Source organism: Tachypleus tridentatus, chromosome 8 (genome assembly GCF_004210375.1).
Source record: "Tachypleus tridentatus isolate NWPU-2018 chromosome 8, ASM421037v1, whole genome shotgun sequence".
NCBI lineage: Eukaryota > Metazoa > Arthropoda > Merostomata > Xiphosura > Limulidae > Tachypleus > Tachypleus tridentatus.
This window is the reverse complement of record NC_134832.1, coordinates 110056002-110073859: the sequence shown is the minus strand read 5'-3', so window position 1 is coordinate 110073859 and position 17858 is coordinate 110056002. Positions and strand designations below refer to the sequence as shown.

At 30.9% G+C, this 17858-nt stretch overlaps 2 protein-coding genes across 3 annotated transcripts in view; one reads left to right on the top strand and one right to left on the bottom strand.

Annotated features, from left to right (window-relative positions):
- Positions 1 to 17858, bottom strand: part of LOC143223204 (ribonuclease kappa-B-like) — a 514553-nt gene that overhangs the window by 184018 nt on the left and 312677 nt on the right. The window lies entirely within an intron of this gene.
- LOC143223200 (kinesin-like protein KIF13A) overlaps positions 1 to 17858 on the top strand; it is a 121295-nt gene that overhangs the window by 5039 nt on the left and 98398 nt on the right. The window lies entirely within an intron of this gene.

Here is a 17858-nt window from a genome sequence, read left to right as displayed (position 1 = left end):
TATCAATTTGTCATTGTTATCCAATAAGTTTAGTATTATATGTATTACTATTACCTGTGTTGTGTACATATAAAAAAATCATAAGTAAGATTACATTTTTTTGTTCTCATTATAAGAAGTTTGTTACTCTAGGGTATTTCACTACAAGGCAGTAAAGTATATTCGCTCAAATTAAATTTGTTTTGTGTCTTATTTAGTTTGTGGTTACTTTGTGGTAATTAGTAGGACCCTGTCAGCATTAGAAAACATTGAGTTTCACTGCTGTAGACATTTTTTGTCAACCATCTGAGAATTTTAAACAACACATTAGCAATCTAATGAGAATAAGTAAATGCAAATTCAAGTGTAATTATGTTTTTAAACACATCATGATTCTTCTATAATTGTGGCTGTCATGATCACTTTATTTTCATTATGGTCTACATGAATGTTTGAAATAAAGTGTAGTAAGTATGGAATAAAAAAACATATGTCTTATAAGCTGGCATACATCACTCTACACTTTAGAATAGAAAGTCTTTAAGGAAAAGGTGACACTGTAGTAAACTTGAAGAAATGTCTTTCATAAAGGACAAAAATCCTCATGTGAGTGTTCAAAAGTTAATGTTTCGAACGTTATTGTGAAAAATAGTGTGTGTATATATAATAATTTTTAGCTGTAAATATTGTACAGTATTGTTATACATGTTTACTTTCAGTAGTGCTTTATGGAGTTTGAACAAGTAAACACACTTAACAGTGACTGTAGACATAGCTTGTACTAAAATAAATCACACAGTTTGGTTACTGTGAAAGACTGTTTTGTATCAAAATTTTTGTGTAGAGCTGTTGTTTTTTTTATAAGAACTAGGTGCATTTAAAATATTTTGTTTGTTCAGAGTAAGTTCAGTTTTATGTATTAAATATACTAGACTAACTTAACTGCTTGCATGGTGTGCATATTTATATTGTTAGAAATATTTTAAGGTGGATTATTTGTTTATATATTTTGAAAATATTTTTGTTAAATAAGTAAATATATTAAACATGACACAATTAAGATATTTTGATATCAGAATTCAGTGAAAGTAAGCAACTTTCTTATAGCTTACTATGATTGTAAATTATTATTAATGGAAATAATAATAATAATAATAATAATAATATATATATATATAATGAAGGTTACATTTTTATTCTCTGTGGTAAGTTACTTTTGAAGTGAATCTTATACAGTGACATTCTATCAATACCTCTTGTTGCTTTGATCCACCCATCATGTATATTATAAACTTTAAGAGTTATTGGTCTGTTTGTAAATAATATTTTTTGTGGCTATTAAAGTTTGTAAGTTAATAAGGGAAAGCTGAGTGAAAGTACAAATGTTCAGTCTTATTGCATACCTGTGTAATGTATGGTGATCATGTTTGTCAATAACCTATTAATTTAATTATTGTAAAGTTCATAAGCTTGATGATTGTGTCTAGATTTGTGACATATATGCCATCAATTTAAAACTAATGAAATCATATGTTATTACACTTGTTATTTTAAGTAAATTAATAATGGTAATTGGGAAGATTAAAATATTTTTTAACTTACCACTATTAATTCTTGGACACTGACTCTGAGATGTATATTTTAATTCAAAATGTTTTTGAATAATTAAATATAAATGTTTAGATTTTTAAACAAGGTACATTGTAGTTGAAGATAGTGCAGTTTTGTTATTTTTCTTTTATGAACAAAATGTGAATGATCCATCATTATGTCACTGTTTATACAGAAAAAGGATAATTATTAAGCAAAAGTCTTTATGCCACGATATTTTAGAAGAAAGTAGACATGAATGTTGTTTTGGCTGTTTGGTGAGAATGTAAGCTATGTATGAAAACAAAATACTTTGAACATCTTACATTCATGTAATATACGTAATATATATCAGTTCATATCCATTATATTTGTTATGCTAGAAGTTACGTTACGTATACTCCCATCTATAGTTTTACTGTTCATTCTTATATTTTCAGTTGTTTGTTAATTGTGTGTATATTTATGACATGTACCAACAGTATTGCTGTTTGAAAGTGGGTTTGTTGACCATTCACAGGAAAGATGGGCACATTTGTAGTATTGCAGCAATAATGTCATATGCAGTTCAGTCTCCTTTGCTTTGTCATAGTCTTGCATATTTATGTACTTAAATATATTAAAAAGATAACTTTTTAAATATTGAAATAAGTGTATAAGTATTACATCCAAGTATTTTTGTTTGGTCAGTTTAATAATGTGTTTTGAAGCTTGGAAATGATAATATTTAAAAAGTTAATTTAAGCAGTATGCAAGGGACAGTTTGTTACTTTGTTTAGTTTCACCATCAATAGTGTGTTTCTAAGCATGTATTTCTGAGAAAGATTAAAATTGTGTTTATTGAGTTTTACACTTTGATATCTTCAGATTTACATTATGGTTAGTGTATGTATTTAATGTGATCATAAAATAACAATTACCAATCAGCAGAATTCTATAAAGCTGTAAACTGTTGTTAAGCTTTCACTAGTAAAGTATTGAAGAACATGAAGGACAGTGAATAGTTAGTGTGTGAGATGACCACAATTAAGACCCCCTCCTCCCTTCCCAGTTATGAGAGTTAAATGTTGTCCTTCCATCTAGTTCTGTTACTGGATCATTGTTTTTCAAAAACCTGCAAACATTAAGAAACAAAAAACAACTCCTACTTAAATGAGTATTTTAATGAAAAATAGGGCCAGATAAACCTGTAGTAGGCCCACAAACTTGAGATCTGTGACCTTCACTTTTTCCACAGTCCAAATATGTTTAAAATATTAACTATCTAAATATTTTGCCAAATATATAGTGGTTTCAAAATACTGCAACTACCATCTGAAGAAGTTATAACAGTATAAAAACAACAAAAAACAAACACATAATCACTATGGGCTCTATGACACTATGGGATCATATTAATGTTAGTGTCTTTTAATTTCCAGTTATTTTTGTCGTGACTGACCCGAATTGGTTTGATTTGTTTGTACAGTTCCATATTGGTTGTTAATGCTGAGCTGGGTTTGCAGTTTGTCTGCATTGTTACAGCAATTAACAGACTTGATCTCAAATTTTTCTCTTATTTTGTTAACAGCATAATCTCCCCTTGTTTGAAATGGAGATTTAGTGGGAAAATGTGAAATAATAACAACCAAATGAATGAAATAAAATAAATTGATAAAATAACACACAAACACACACTAGAGATTCTTCCAGACAGGTTAACTTTTCATGTGATTAGTGGTTCGTAATTATGGAATGCACAACACTACTTAGATCAGATTGCTCACTGACAAAAGTGCAGCAACAGAACTACATAATTTGAGGGATCAAAGTCTGTGCTTTGGCTGCTGCTAGGAAAACAACTACAGCATTTAACCATGCAATATAAATCAACTGACATACACATCCAGCTCATAAAACATAACATCCCGAAATCTCAGTTTATAAGGTTGCAGAGAATCTGTAGTGAAGACCACAGATTGAATTCTCATGCTGAGAGGCTCTGGCACTAGAAATAACATGACCCCCCCTCTCGAACACACCTTTTTTATTTCCAGAACCCCACTTTTTATCTCTTACTGTCCAAAAATAACAAGGTCACACACACATTTCTAAACAATTTCTATATTTCATGTAAGCTCCCTTACAAATTATTTTTTCCTTTAATCTTCCCCCGTATCTAATACCAACTTATAAATATATCACAAACATTGGAAGCATTTTAACTGGTGGCAACACACACAACATTAGATTAAATACCAGTACTTTTCCAAGTGTTGTTACTCCTGTAATATACCACGCTGTAACACTTACATTTGTAATGATCGTAAAACATCCATATGAGGTTCCAAGAGTAACAATTACATGAAAGGTCCATTCTACTTGTTCTTCAAAGTGTGTAATATAATGCTTAAGCTGTGAACAACTTTATCTTGGGTTTCCCCAGGTATCCAAACGTGCACGTGAAAACATTAGTGATATAATGAGTCATAACAAAAAATAAAAAACAGTAGTTCACTGTTTCAATTCTAATGATCATTTTGAAAATTTTATTTCTAAACTTAGACCCAAACGAAGACCAGAACCCGTAGATTTTTTTTGAATTTGTAACATCAACCCTTACGACGTAATTGACTATTTTACGTAACTGTGATCGTAGATATTAGACAAAAGTTTAATTTTTTGCTGTAAAATATTTTTGTAAATAAAAATAACTTATTACATTTTAAACTCGTATACGTAAAAAAACAACAGAACTTACACGTATTATTTCATAATTTTAATTTTTTGCAAACTATTTTTGATTTGTTTCGCGTTTTTTAATTAGTAAAGTTCACATTGTTGTCAAGAGATCTCTTATTATCTGGTTATGGTTACACGCCAAAGTACAGACATGTTCTCCATAATTGGAGAACGAGAACTCAACGAGTTTGTCAGCCCAGGTAATGTGGCGCCATTCCTAATTTCAAAACACCGACCAAAGAGATGCAACCGGTTGGCGGCAACCGACGGCTATTATATATACTACTTATTTTTACTTTATTCAGCTGTTTGTGTTATTATTTATGTTTTTACACAAAGGCCATCTTGTGTGAATAAGATGGGACTGTACTGCTCATATAGAGATGTCAAGATTGCTACAGTTGCTTGAAACCATAGCAACGAGTCAAACAAATGTGAACCCAGTCTAAGATCAACAGTTTAATATATAATTGCAAAAACTTTAAGCAAATTGATACAGATTATTATACTATCAAAATAATTTGAAATTAATTAGAATATGTATAAGAAATAAAGAAAAATGTTTATATTTTTAATTACAATCATTGAGAACATAAGCTTAAGTAATCAAACAAAGTGCTTATAATTTTAATTATATATATATTATAGACTGAACTTAATTATTATGCCTAACAGTAATTGTGCTTAATACTATTGATCCATTTTGTCGTCTTTCCAGACGTGAATGTCTTGATAGTTAACAAACAGGCCTAGTGCATAAATAAATAATATTTCGAGGTAGGCCTGTTGTGTAAATATTGTTTCGGGAAATATTTTGTCTCTCATCGTTTAGCCTATCTATCGAATTGAGAAAAATGCTCTTGGGCAGTGACTTGTGGGTGATAAACGATAGATCTGAAAGATTGTTTCTACTTGCTTCTGATTTGGACAAAGTCCGAAATTGACAAATTAGGAGAAACGTGGAAGAGAACACCTGATTTGTTTACGTGATTTGTATCCCAAGTTTGGGTCAGTTAGGCTTACTGTTCACTATCTTCTCGATACTAAATCGACAGGGCAAAAGATTTCAGTCTAATTCGATATTAATAGATTGGAGTAAAATTTTACAATCCAAGTAAATTCACCAAGTGGACCATTGTATTCTAAAGATAACTCGAAATTAATTAGAATATTTGTAAGTAAGAAGAATGTAGTTGTATTTGTCGGGTTTTTTTTCTCCCCAAATTCACGGAATATCATTCGAACTCTGTCTTGTACCAGTTAGCAAGCAACATAACATGAAGAACGGCAAGAGCCCAAAACGTTGTAATTGTATATAAACTACAAGTAAAAAATACAAAATGTTTTCACGTTTACTGTTTTTTTGGTGATTTTCTTTCTCTGACAGCGCTCTTTTGCGTTAATGTTTACATCAGTTTGCTTTAGTTGATATTAAAGAGCATATACTGTTATGGCGTGAATGCCTTTTGGTGGCGGCCCGGCATGACCAGGTGGTTCAGGCACTTGACTTGTAATCTGAGGGTCGCGTGTTCGAATCCCCGTCACACCAAACATGTTTATCCTTTCAGACGTGAGGACGTTATAAAGTGACGATCAATCCTACTATTCGTTGGTTAACGAGTAGTCCAAGAGTTGGTGGTAGGTAGTGATGACTAGTTGCCTTCCCTCTAGTCTCACACTACTTAATTAGGGATGGCTAGCACAGATCGTCCTCGAGTACCTTTGTGCGAAATTCAAAATAAACCAAACCTTTTGGTGGCGAAGCGTAACTAATTTATATTTATCATAAGAAAATAATATTAGGTTTGTTGTATTTTTAAAGACACTATTCTTTATTTGGACCGTTGTTGTTTTCAGAGAAGACGAATGTGTAATATTGTTTCAACGACACTATATCCTCCATATTCATTGCCGATGATACGATTCATTCAGTACAAAGCATATGTGGTGTTTAGGCACTAACCCTGACCTGGATTGTTTAAACTCAGCATGTACAAGTTTTCTTTCCTGGGTTATTTCAGCGCCATCATGTTTTTTGCATTATTCAAGCTGCTGTAACATCTCATAAATTTGTGGGTAAATGCTTAGGACGTGTACTAAAAAATGGAATAGTAATAGACTATTGAATCTGGTTTACAAATAAAGTCATATAGTGAAGTTCCAGGAAGATTCACACAGGGAGTTGCAATTCATTATTTAGTGCTGGTATTTTAAACAAATGTCAGCGAGATAAGCTTAGCTTCGTATTTTACAATGTAATCACTTAAGGATGAGAGTGCCTCTAGTTGTAAATTGGATCGAATAATTCCCTGCTTGATATACTCGGAAAAAGTAAATGGTTCTGCTTCGTTATAAGAAAATATGTGAAAACGTATAATTAGTATATTAACATGTATTTAAAAAAATTATGTCGTAAAAGCGAATCCTATGTGAATTCCAATAAAAACCATCAAAAGCTTCACGTGTATATAACACTTCTTTCTCAACTGCCCCTGACAAGAAGTGTCCTTTAAACCGTGGATATGCATGCTATTGGTAAATATTTTTTTTAGCTTTGTTGACGATTAAACACCATTATTTGAAGCTCGCTTAGCCATTAACTGAAGGCTTAAACTTGGCACATAGCACTGTCTGACGATTATCTATAACTGTTACGTAACCACTGGTGTAGATTGGATTAAGTGTTTAAACTATACATTTCACACAAATGACCACCAGCTCAGTACTGGAATGGCGTTTTAAACTGAATCATGTTTCTACGAACAGTAAATCAATTTTTGTAATGAATATAAAATCGTTGTGCATACGTCATTTCACCATAAGCAGCTACATGAAATCGTCTCTACATGGACACATCCCAGGAAACTTGGATGCACCTTGTCTTTCAGTGACCAGGATTAAATGATTTTTGTTTAGTTTTTTTGCTTTGAATAGTTTTTACGGAAATTTAATTATCTGTACTTGCACATCACTTAGTATCTTCTTTTCAAAGTTTAACTACTTTACACTTATTTGTTGAGTGTAGCTTTGCAGATGAGCTTAGGAATAATTTATTAAACAAACAAAACCGCGTAATCGTGAAAAATACTTTTTAAATTTTTTTGTGTTCTGATTCAATTAACGATTATGATATTAAATTACATAAAAATCTGGTTTTTATATTTTTATGAATTCCTTTTAACTATTTACCGCATTATTCCAAACTTTATTTGTAGACAGTTCACCTAATAGCACTAATAGAATTGATTGGTATTGATATTTCGCGTGGTTCCTTTTTCGAAAATCATTCTAGGACTTTTCCGTTAGCGAAAATCCTTTAGACTCTTTATCTACGTATATATGCGAAAAAAGTATACATTGAAAGCTCTTAATCTGCATAACTTGAAATATTAGTGGTGTCGTAAAATTTATTTAACTATAATGTAGTGTTAGTGGAAAAAATATACAGCTTTATTGGCTAAAAACTTTGTGGACTAGTTATTCTTTGCTTATCAACGTGTGTCTGTATGTGTATATATATATATATTATGAATTTTATGTATTTCAGCGTATAAATCTTTGTATATATCTCTCTATCTTCAGCTTTTGTCTGTTTGTTCTTACACTTGAATAAAAATAAATTTGTATTACTTTTCAAACTTAAAATGTTGAACCTTTAAAAACAGTTGATAATTTGTTACGTGTTTGTGGGCCAATTATTATCAGAGTACAAAATGTTTATTATGTAATGTGCATCAGATTTGAAAAGACTGCACATATATGGAACATCGGCTATACATGGTTTTATAGGGTGGTAAATTGGTGTGGGCGTATCACCTGGAAGCTTATGATGTCATAACGTGCCCTATGACATCATCGCTTGAACGTGGTGCTTCAAACCAGCTTGATTAATCTACCTCTGTGCTTAATATACGTTTTTAAGATAATTGTCATTTGTGACATCATTACAGCGTTAACCTTTTTTATTGGTATTTCAGAATAATAGTGCTTTTAAGATATTAATCGACAAACAAATACCTTAAAATACACCAAATTTCAGCACTTGGAAAAACTCAGTGACCGAAAAATAAGGCGATATGTGCATTACTTTTGAAAGACCCTCTCCACATGTTTAACATCTTTGCAACACATGCACAAAACGTCGTTCTCATTTACTTGGAATATAAGGATGGACATAACTGTAGCATTATTTATATGTATTGTTTTAATCCGCTGATGTGACCTGTTAAAAAAAACAACAACAACAAAAAGTCTTAGTACGCATGTGTCAACTAAAAGTAGCATGAGAAGAAAACGTGACCGCCTTCTAAAGATCGTCATATAAGGCCTGGAAATATTATTTCAGTTTTGGATGTTTCTTTTTGTTCAGGCTGATAATGATTAAATGCGATTGTTAGAAGTTTACTTTTTTTTTCAGTTAAGAGATTAAAGGCCATGTGCAACACCAACCAAAGCTAAGATTTTCCTACTTTGAATACCTTACATGTTTTATAAAAAAAAAAAAAAGAGCGACCACACTGAATGTTTTACACTTCTCAAGCACGTCAAAGATAGATTAAATGGCTCACATGTTATAACCTGTGTCCAGCAACTGTCACAATCTGACAGAATATGAGTAAGTCTTACTGGCAATAAGTTAAACCACTTTTAAATATGAAGAAACAAACGTCTTGCCAGTGTACGTGAGTTGTAAATGTTTAATTGGCGCGTAAAATAATAAAATATATGTTGTAACATAAATATATTTCTAGAACTTTTAGGTTTTTTTTAGTACAATAAGTTCTATTTTTAGTTGATAAAGGATAATGATATCTGAACAGAGTTTAAAGAGATAAATCGTAGGATAATACTATTTTTAAAATAACATTTTTGAGGGAATGAATAATAAATATGCATTATTTATATACATGTACAAACACACACACATGGCCTGTTTACATGCATTTTTACATAAGTTTACATGTTTTTGATGGAACAATGAAAGGCAGGAATAATGAACTGTTTTGGGGTAATTTTTTTTCTTAATTCTAGTCAATAACGTTAAAAAAAGCAGGTAGAATTTTTAATGAAAAAAGTGGTAAATAGGGTGAACTTTATTTATAATTAGAAAAAATAAATATTGAAGTTAAAATCAAGTATTACTTACAAAAAAGAAAATGTTTAACAGAAACAAAATACAACTCGCTACTCTCTCAATCTGAAGAAAGTTACATGTTAGGTGTGAAAAGTTTGGTCCAGCATGGCCAAGTAGTTACGGTGATTAACTTGTAATTTGAGAGTTATGGGTTTGAATCCCCATCACACAAACATGCTTGCCCTTTAAGCTGGGGGGTGTTATAAAGTAAGAGTCAATCCCACTATACATTGGTAAAAGAGTAGCCAAAGAGTTAGCAGTAGGTGGTGATGACCAGCTGCCTTCTTGTCTTACACTGCTAAATTAGGGAAGACCAGTGCAGATAGCCCTTGTGTAGCTTTGTGTGAAATTTTGAATCACAAGAAACAAAAAAAAGTTTACTAGTCTGATTATGTCACTAGTTTGTGCTATCTTTCAGTTAAAAAAGAAAGATATTTTTAAACACCAACAAAGTGTATATCAGGGGCTACTTTCTTAGTCTGAAAAGTAAGAGTTACAAGAAGTATACTTGTCTTTTGTGCTCCCAGTTTTCATTGTGTTTTTCTTAAACTCAGCCTCCAAGTATTCTCAGATGGGCTTTCTCTCAATCTGAAAAAAGTTAAGTACAACTAATTAAAAATTTCCAGAGAACGTACATTTTGATTTTACTACTAGTTTGTGTTGCCTTAAATAGGTTAATAAAGTAACAAGTTTAAAGAAAGATTTAAAATATACTACACTGATTTTTTTACAATGTTCATTAATATATCATTTGTTGTTCAAGTGTATTTTAGGAAATGTTCTGCAATTTTGTCTTTGAATACAGAGTAAGTTACTAAAGGAATGTTCTACTGCTGCACTTCCATCAGGAATGCACTGTAGAATTAACGTTTTTGTTGACAGAGCTGGATATCTGGCAGCAACATTTTTCCAGAATCTCACTGCTGTGACTTCTGTATTATTTGGATAAGGTTCAGTTTTGTATTGATTGAATCCTGAATGCAGAGTTTCAGTTGCAAGGGAAAATATTTTCTTGTAGATGTCAAACTCATTCTGAACTGACTTTATGTACAGATGCAGAACTCATGCTTGCATCCATAGTTTCACATTGGTAGACATTGTTTTCATTTGTTTCTTTAAATTTTTCATGGAGGGCTATATGGAATAAATTAATGGATTGGATCACATAAGCATCATTTTTAGTTGGCAGAATTCTTAAAAGTCAACTGTGCTTCTCTTTAGGTACAGTCTTTTGTGCTCTCTTCCAAGCTTATCTTCTGTAATTTGGTACATTTTGTGTTACATAACACCATCTCTTTCTACACAGGTAAAACTAGTTTGTCTCCCAGTGGTTTAGAAGTAAGTTTACAGACTTACAATGCTAAAATCTAGTGTTCAATTCCTTGCAGTGGACAGAGCAGAGAGCCTAGTGTGACAAGCTTGACTTAAGACTTTTCATTGCTATTGGTGAGTGGGAATGATTTAATTAATGTTGGACATCTTTTTGTTCAGACCATTCTTCCTATTCAAGAGAAACAGTCAGGCCAGCCCATGTGCATATAACCTGCAGACACTCAAATAAACTACTATCTAGTAGGAACAACAGCTGTAGGTTTAATTACATTTTCAGTTCCAAATTTAGCATACTGTTCATTGTACAGTTGTTTTAAATTGTAGGCTTATTTAAACAAGACATCAAATTTGATAATTACTTTTTAGCCCTTGACATTACAGAGCTGCTAAGGGTATGTCAACATAAACATGAATTAAATATGCCATATCTTTAACATGTAGGAGTTTATTGATACTTTTCCAACATGTGCTATTCACTATTATTTGGATTTACTGTGTAGAATCACATAGAATGGAATTAACATCAGATCTCTTATTTGTATATTGCTGTAATGATTTTATAAGTATTTCAGCAGTACTGACATCCTTGATATAGTAGCATTAGAAACATTTCCTTGTGCAATTTCATGATTCCCTTTTATAGTTTTGATATGTTGAGTGGGGGCTTTCCAAATACATATCATGACTCTTCAGCAATCAGACATACTTTTTCATCTCTTATTTGCTCTTTGATTTCTGTCTTTAATTTCCAAAAGACTTGAGGCAAGTACATTTAATGAAAAGTAGCATATATTGGTGATATTTTAGCTGTTGGACAATATTTCTTCACAAGTTTTCCTAAATGTTCATCAGCAATATATAACTAAAACCAGCTTTGGAGAGTGAATTGCACTCTGACATACTGCTTCTAGCCCTCTGCCTGACCTGCCTTTCCATTAAAGTAAGAAGCATTATTATATAACTCTGATTCTTCAGCATCTTGTTTTACAAAAATATGGTGTGCATTGTGAAGGTGTTCATTTTATCCTCTATTAATATTTTTTTTGTTTTTGTCTGCCAATAGTTATTTTTAGGCATGGTATTTGCATACAATAGCTACTTTTTTAAGGCATACAAAATCTTTTGACCATGACAACAGATGTTTTGAATTTTCTGCTTATTATTGAAGAATTGTATTTTGATTATTAAGGATATTATTAACAATCAAATAAAATATATTTCATCAATACCAACTGATCCTTTACCCACAGCACTACTATAACACTGAATCAATCTCTACATTTTTTCTTTTCTTTTCTCACAGTTACTGAAATGTACCCATGCTTTTTCTCTTTCTTACTGTTGCTTCATTTTCTGCTTGTCTCTCCTAAATTTATGTGCTTTTTTCTGTATTAAGATTAGAATGTGTTGTTTCATCAGTTTGGGTACATTTTGCTTTAACTACTTTTTGATCATCATATAGATAATATCTGAAGAGGTTTGGTCTGATAAGAAGATTTAGGTTAGTCCTAAGTGCACAATTTAAGCTAACAATACAACAGTATAAAAGTATAATGAGTAAAAATAAGTAAAAATTAAAGAGGCCAACATTCAAAGGCAAATGTGATGTTTCCCTTATGCAATTTCAACATTTCCAATTTTGTCACCAGAAAAATTATATTACTCTTTTGGAGTTGCAAGAAGGTGTTTTTGTACCAAATCCCATGTAAGTTGATTCACATATGCATAAATAGTTCACAAAAATGCAAAAAAAATTTTTCTCTGCTGAAAAATTGAACAAGAGATAAAAATTCCAAAATTGTCTATATCTCTGTCTGGACCTATCAAAGAGTACCTTGTATTAAATATCACATAAATTGGTTAAAATATGGCTAAATAATTGACCAAAACTCTTAAAATTGTGGGTTTATTTGACCTTTCACACACTTCTAAATTGAAAAAAATTAACATAAAAACAAAAAAACATAAAATATATTTTGTATGTATATGTATGGGATCTATAAAAAATATATTTATAAGAAATGTGATGTAAATTGGCTGAAATACAGTGGAGTAATCATCACAAAACCCTGAAACTATACTTTTATGACATCTTGACCCCTATAATAATAATAATAATAAAAAAAAAATACCAGGTCCATCTTTTTTGTTTTCAATGTGTGATAGAAGAGTAACTTTTATCAATACCATGTAAAAGGACCTAAGTATGACCAAGTTATTGACAAAACTCTTCATAATTATGGTTTTGTCAACTCTGACCTCCCTGAAAAAAAGACTTAGTGAGCAAATCTAACTTTTTTTCTATGCCTACTTTTTGGGTGCTTGAAAATTTACATTTGTGACAATTTTAATCTTGAATTCTGTAAAAATGACTGCTCAGAAGTCTACCAATATACATTTTAAGGTTGTTGGAGTTTTGACTTCATATGAGCCTTAAAAAAAGGGGCTAAATAAAGAATAAAAACAAGAAAAAATAAAAACGTTATGTGGATGTATTGAACCAAGATATATTCTTACCAAGTTTCAAGACTATCTGTGAAGGAATGGATATCAATTGAAAAGTGTTTGGAAGAAAAAGAAGAAACAATAGAATAACAGTTTTCTTTGTGGGGATATAATTTAATGAAATTCAACATACTAACTAATATAAACGATATTATTAATGAAAAAGTAAATAAACAGTATACTATAAAAGTTAAGTTTAACTTGAAAGTTTTATGGAATGTGTGGACCAAACTATTTCCACTTTATTGAAATTTGTATTTAACATAATGGGTATATTATAACCTGATTTAATGTTTCAGGACTCTACTGATGGGCTTATACAATATATAAACTGAGTTTATCTTAGACAACACCCCTCCATGTGCTTGAACATTGGAAGATTTTCCTTATCTGCCAGTTGAAATATATACTGTAGTTTTTGTTTGATTAATTGTTAGCTGTGTGTGGAGCTTAGGAGAATTTCTCTTTCTTTCTATGTATATATTTGTATAGGACATGGTATGGACTGGGGGTTAAGGTGCTTGACTCACAATTTGGGGGTTAAATTCACTTCACTGTACATCCCACCTTTGTCCTTTTTGTTGAGAAATAGTAGTTGGTAATGGGTGATATTTACTAGCTGTCTTTTCTTTCTCTATTACCATTGATTAACAATGTTGTGTGTTTATATTGATAGCATTGACATTACACTTATAACTTTCTTTTAGCTATGCCTAACAATTAATGTCTAATTGTTGTTACAGGAAATTAAATTTGTTTTCTGCAACCTAAAACATACTTATCATCTGTTAATATTATGCATGCATTTTTTTAAAAGTCCATTCTAAAACTGATTAGAGTATTTAAACTGTAAAGTGTAAGATGATCTATTTAAAGTAAAGTTTTTATAAATATTATTGCTTAACATTTAGTCACTTGTTTGGAAGTTGATAATTCGCATGTGACACTGAATTGTTCAGAACTGTTGTTAACTTCAGAAAACGTACTTGTTGACATATGTTTAACCTATTGTTATAGGTTTGTTACATAGAACCAACATTGCATACGAGTGAAAAACTAGAGATTTGTCCATGAATCATAAAGGGAGCAAAACTTGTACAGGTGTTGTTAATTATTTTGCTCTTTGTTAAATAAACATTTAGAAGTTTGAAGACATTGTGACATAGAAAAAAGTTCCTTCCTTCCATGGACACAATACAAATAGCCACATATTTTTGATGAGTGTCTCTTTTAATTCCTCAATTAATATAGAATTAACATGTATAAAACATTTGAAATAAGAGCACAAGAATTTTATAGATTGTATAAGTTAGTAGTTTATACAATGGACTATCCATATATCAACTATAAACATTAAAGGTTTTCACAAATAAAAGTGTAATTTACTTTTTTAACAATGTGAGAACCTCAGTTATAGTTTGTAAGATATACATGTACTGTTTTTAATGTCATATTTTGATTTTTTGTCAAGCTATGTATGTTTTCCATACTGTGTGGTTTCTTGTATATACATTTGCTTACGTTTTTTGTACTAAACTTTTAAATACAAGAGATTATTTACACCTCAATTAAGAGCAAATGTGTTTATATATATATGTAATAATTTTTCATTATAATAAAAATTTATTATCTCATTACAAGTGAAAAAATTCATATTTTGATGCTTATGTAACTTATTTTCTTGAATTTTTTCAGTTTTTTTTTACTCTTCTTTTTTATAGGTAAATGTTAATTAATGCTAAAGTTTAGTGTTGTACATTTCAATTTCTTTTGAATAATCATAAATGTTTCATTGTGGATTGTTTAGGACTGTTCTGACATCTTATTTATATTCTTGTGTTACGAGGAATTAGTAGGATGATTACTTATATTTTTGTTCTTTTTTAAGCAAAATGTCTTTAAAAGAATAAAAGAGTCTAGAAGCTTGTTATTTTTCGAGTTCAATGTTTTTTTCTGAATCTTTTGCTTTTGTGTCATTTACTGATGGCATTGTGCCAGAAAAGGAAATACAAAATAATATCTATATAAGATTGGATATCACCATGTATGAATATTGATTTATTGTGTCACATATAAAGTTAACGATATTGTTTTTTTGGATGTTAAATTCATTTTCATGCGGACTTCAAGTGTGTAAGTTAAATGCATTCTCAGATGAGTCACCGATAAGTCTTCAGACTTGCAACACTACAATCTAAGATTAGATTCTTCATGGTGGACAGAGCTCAGATATAAAGTCATGTATCTTTTTGCTTAAAAAAAAGAAAAACCAGAAACGAAGACATACCAGAAAACAACAATCATTCGAGGTTTTCAGTCATGTAAATCAAAGCATTTGATATAGCCATGGTACGTGCATTGCTCTTTGATGTGGTTTGCTCTACTGTAATATTGATATATTGATGGCAGGATTATGTCTTTATAACGTTTTTTTTTATTATATTAACCATTTCTTACAAAAACTTGTTTTTGGTTTTCAAAATGTATGGCAAGTGAATCTCACATTCAGTATTTGCAATACTTGACTGAATTTACCTAAGACAGTAAAATGGATTACATATGTATGATGAATTATTAACTGGTAGGTTATTATCATTATATGCTTAAAAATAAACACTTATCATTAATATACCAATTCATCACCATTCACTGTGATGTAAAGTATTAACCTAAGTACTTCTTATAAGTAGGCAATTTTTATGCTGTATAAGGTTCTTATTTTTCACTTCTTAAAGGAAAGGTTTAATTTTGTGTAAGATTGTCAGTAAGTCTAAATGGATTTGTCATTTTCAACGAAACATGAAGGTCTGGCATGACCAGGTGGTTAGGGTTTTTGGCTCGCAATCTGAGAGTTACAGATTTGAATCTTTCTCCCACCAAATATACTTGCCCTTTTATTCATGAGGTCTTTATAATGCAATGGCTAATCTCACTATTTGTTGATAAAAGAGTACCCTAAGTGTTAGTGGTGTGTAGTGTTTCATTACTAAACTAGGAACGACTAGTGCAGAAAGAGCTCATGTAGATTTGCACAAAATTAAAATCAAACCAAACAAACATGAGATGTTGAAATGCAACTTCGAATTTTTGGAGTTGTGGCTCTGTAGCTTTGAGCCAGGAGTTGGAATTCTTGTTCGTAAATATTCTATTTATTGTAAATATAATGGTATGTTTCTTTAACACTGAGTGTTTTGTGTCATTTCACCGTCCCATCAGAAGAAGGATAAATTCCTCCTGTAGTTTTTTTTGGACCAAAAAAGTTGCACAATTGTACATATCAGATGTTGTGAATGCCTTACATCTACAAACAATGGTGTTAATGACTTCAGTGGCAGTGTATATAATTATATTTTTATTGTAAATTCACTTATGGTTCCTTCAGTTATCTTTTTATGCTATTCTTAATGACAGTTATAGCATTACAATTGTCATCTTACAACTTTCTTTGTTTTTATGTTCATTTCTTCTTTAGTGCTGATTAATTCTCTAGTCTGGTGGTTACAGAGTTTTAATTCCTTTCTAAACGTAATCAATCTGAGAGTCATGAGTTCGAATCCCCATCACACCAAACGTGTGCTCACCCTTTCAGCCGGCATTATAATGTGTGGTCAATCTCACTATACATTAGTAAAGAGTAACCCAAGAATTGGTGGTGGCTGGTAATGACTAGCTGCCTTCCCTTCCCTCTAGTCTTATACTGCTAAATTAGGGATGACTAATGCATATAACTTTAAAACAAACAAACAAAATCTTCCTAAATTCTAGTTTACAACAATTAACAGCTTATTGTGTCATTTCATCTTTTACAAAATTTACTTTTATTCCTGATTGAATTTTTCAACTTTTTAAAAACTTTATTTGTGTATTTGTTTTTATTATTTCCAACTGCACTTTCATTTGACATGCCCTTCCAGTGGCACAGCAATATGTCTAAAGATTTGTAATCCTAAAATCCAAGTTTGGATACTCATGGTGGGAAGAGTATAGGTAGCCAATTACGTAGCTTCATGTTTAACTTCAAACAAATTAAATTAATTTCTCACTTTTCAAATTTTTGTATTTTGTTGCTCAAATTGTCCGTCTCGTTATATAAAAAAATTTAATTGTTTTTCTTAGACGTGTTTACATTTTAACTATCAACTCTGCTTCTGAAACTAAATGTTTTTATGAAAAAATGTGTTGCAGAATTTTAAATTGTAATAACCAAATCTTTTGCATTAAAAGTTTCCAGTGCCTCACAGAACCACGTAAGAAGTTTTGCTTCTTTCAGTAAATCTGAATTATTATTGCAAAACCGTGTGTTCTAAAATTGTCAGCACTTGAGGCTAATGAGTTTGATACTATAATCATTCTTATATAACTATTTTTATCTGATCATTATTTTCTTTGAATTTTGACCCAATGAACTCTTATGTTGAGACAGCTTATCAATGTGAATGCTTTTCATCTGCTACTTACAAACTATATATAGCATCAAGGTTTTACGCCAGTGTATACCGCTCCAAATGTTTTACCAAAACCACCATCAATAGGACATTGTATTTTATTTCTTTAGTTTTTGGACTAAATAGAGGAGTATTTTTGTTACAGGTGCTTT